Raw genomic sequence first — 3,577 nt, forward strand, 5'->3', positions numbered from 1 at the left:
CTAGAGAATGAGAAAATCTGCTTCAAACTTAGGAGGGGGTGCTCAGGCTTTATTCTGGACTGCTGATCACCTTTCTTTATAATCTGTTTGTCTCTGACAGGAAAATATTCAAACTGAATTTAGACTAACGGTTCTCATTGATCTGGATGAAACTATAAAAATAGAAATAATTGAGCTGCCTTGGCTGTGACTGTAAAACAGAGCAGAACTGTCTGGTTTCTCTCAGAGTGAAGTGGGTTCTGTGCACGTCCGTGTGGGTGCTGTGCACGTCCGTGTGGGTGCCGTGCACGTCCGTGTGGGTGCCGTGCACGTCCCTGTGGGCTCCGTGCACGTCCCTGTGGGCTCCGTGGGGTGTGTTGCCTTCAGTGTTGCACCGGCAGACACGGAGCGTTTGCTTCTGCCTAAAAACGAACTGAAATGTGATTTCCATTCGTGTGGTTTGCTGGTGTGCTTCGTAGTCCCGTAAAGTCAGACTTATGAAACAGAGAAATGTTGTACTCTAGCACTTTCTTTAACGTGTACTGTATCGAGCTCATCTCCGTGTAAAGTACTGTATGACTATTCATGACTTGCCTTGTTGAAATGATGATATATTTAGAAACGGTAAGCAGGAGCAGAGTTTAAAGTGTGTGCATGCTTGTAGTTGGGTGCCAGTATAATAGGGTCAATATGAAAATGGTGCTATGTAATAACGGTGCTTCAATGGACCCCAGCTGAATGCATGTCAGAGGATCTATAAAGAGTAGACTAAAAGAAACCGGGTGTCCCCTTTCCAAACAAGCACTGCGTCCCAAACAACTCCAGTCAGTTTGAACCCTGAGTTCATGTTCAGACGGTGCCCCCCCCTCCTCCATTCCCACCACGACTGTTCTACTCAGCTTTGTTCGACCAGAATCTCCGTCATCGCCGCAGGAAGCCCCAGCAGACGGCGGCGGCGGCCTGAAGGACCACAGACAATCTGAAGGCACCAGGTGTTCCGGCGCTGAAGTCATTTCCTGACATCTCGATCAGTCTGAATCCATGCTGGAAACTGCTGGTTGTTCTGGTCCGTGCTCTTTTTATGGTTTTAATTAAATGTTTTCAGGATGACCGGAGCCTCTCTTCTTCACTGAGTGTCTGTGCTTTGTTGGTGCTGCTTTTACTGCAGGAACATTGCTGAGAAGGTCACATTCAGCCCCATCCGATCATCTTTTGATCTATTTTAAAAGTGCTCTTTTAGCTATGATTATACCGACTTTAGACTAAATCAAAAAGCCTGGATCGTTTTCTAGAACTCGGTTTCTTGCTATAAAAAGGGAATGTTGTTCCCTTTCGGGATATCCCTTCAGGAGTCAGCTTTCACTGATTCACACATTCCATAGCAGAGATTTTAGCGCTGCATGCCTAAAATATTGACATATTTGAAGATTTTGAGCTATGTTTTGTAGTTTTTTTTAAACATAAAGGTTTACATTTAACATAGTTTTTTTTCCTTAGTTTCTACTTGTGTAAAGCACTTAAGTTACAATTTGCCGGTAATATCATACATTTTAGACTGAACTGGATTCATATCCTGTCATCCACAACATCTATCATGGCTCCCAGGACGACAGTAAGGCGTGTTCAACGTATTTATTCATCATTTTAGTGATTTTTAAATACAAGATAACTAAAGTATCACATGATTATTTTTTTCTTCTGTCACATATTTATTTGTTATGGGAATTTTCAAATGACTCTTCTTATGCTTCAATTTTCAATCTGTTTCTTTTGACTGCAAGAATCAGATTTGTAAAGAATGTGAAGATTCTTTATCTAATCAGTACACACTCATATGTTCTAGATCAGTGGTCTCCAGCCTTTTTCAGGCCATGAACCCGTTCAAATATGACAAAATTGTAAAGGACCGGTCCAAATGGGGCTAAAGTTGGTGTGTGGTCCCTGAAAACCTATTCTCAAAATAAAATTCTTCTAAAATGAATTTAGTTGAATAAAGATCTAGTAATATCTACAGATTTTCTTTTTATACAGATGATAAAGATTCAATGAAACAGTTGTTGATTTGTAGAAGTTGTTTCTAATTTGAAAAGAAACCCATAAAGGAAACATTACATATTTTTTTCCCTTAAAAATAACATTTTAACACTCAACCTAGGCTCAGATTATCTTTCATCTTTAATCATATTTTATGTTTACATAAATCCTCATTCAATTGAGGTTTTTTTTCAACATTTTCTGTGCTGAAGTTTCTGATGGCTGATGAGGCAATGAAAGCCAGAAGACAGGTCCAACTTATTTAATGACAAACAGTGGACACAGTGCTGGAAAAAAATCAGCAACGTACAAAACTTCAAACTTAATCCAAAGAGTCATTAGCCAGAAAAATAGAAAAACCAAACTAAAGACCAAAATCGTGAAACACAGACAGTTGCTATGAAGGCAGCAGGGACAGATCCACCATAAACCCGGACAGGGTGGGGTCCATCTGGGAGGAGCCACAGCCAAACAGAACCAGGAATCAGAATAAAGAACCCGGAAATCCAAGACACAAACCATGACATCATAACACTGTAGTACTGTCACAGTATAACACAAATGGTAAACTCTACACCCATTTAATGAGTAACTTTACTACCATATTGTGGTTTTATAACCAGTTTAGATCAGACAACATGAAAACATTGCGTATTTTAAGAATGACTGAAACCCTAATGAACAAGCATCCACAGCACAGATCACCAATCAGACATTTTTATGATATAATATTAATATACAATTGGCTCCAGAGAGATCTAGGTCAGTGTTTATCACCCATACAATAGGTGGCAGTATGTCCTCAGTTTAACATTCACCACTTAATGAAAAATGGTCAAATGTTGAAGCCTTTTTGACTGAAACTCTCTTGTCCTCCTGCTCGTTTGATCAAATCCCCTCTAAAGGAAACTGCAGTCCACAGGAACAACAACCTCAATTCTCTTTGATCTGCCGAACTGACGGTCATTTTTTTACTGCTTATGTCATCTGAACTCCAGTAACAGAGCTGGAGTTAAAGCACCTGAAATTAGGACTCATTTTAGACTCCTTAAAGCATTTGGATGGATCTGTGAAGGTTTGTTTTAGAAAGTACACCTGGTTTATTTAGATAAGCGTTCATGGGAGGATGATAGAAGAGCTATAAGTACCCTCACCAAAAGTAGTCTATTTAAGTATACTACAAGCATATACGTTTATACTAAAAGAGAGGTAGTCCACTTTAAGTTTACTTTTTATGTACTCTCTATATATTGTAAACTTGAAAACGTATAATTTAGTCTAAATCAGGAGTGTCAAACTCAAGCGAACAAGGGGGCAAAATCCAAAACACACCTTAGGTCACGAACAGGATAAACATTTAATGAACACTTTAAAACTACAATTTAAAACTTTGAAACTGTAACTTTTTAACATATTTATGAACTATAGCATTACATGCAACAATGCTAGTGTAAATGCTGTAAGATGAATTTGGAGACTAAAGATGTTAGTGCTGATAGTTAAAGATGCTGAAATTGATAGTTGAAAAGGCTGAAGCTGATAGCCAGTAAAAAAAAGGGCTAAA

The sequence above is a fragment of the Oryzias melastigma genome, linkage group LG12 (genome assembly GCF_002922805.2).
Source record: "Oryzias melastigma strain HK-1 linkage group LG12, ASM292280v2, whole genome shotgun sequence".
Classification (NCBI taxonomy): Eukaryota; Metazoa; Chordata; class Actinopteri; order Beloniformes; family Adrianichthyidae; genus Oryzias; species Oryzias melastigma.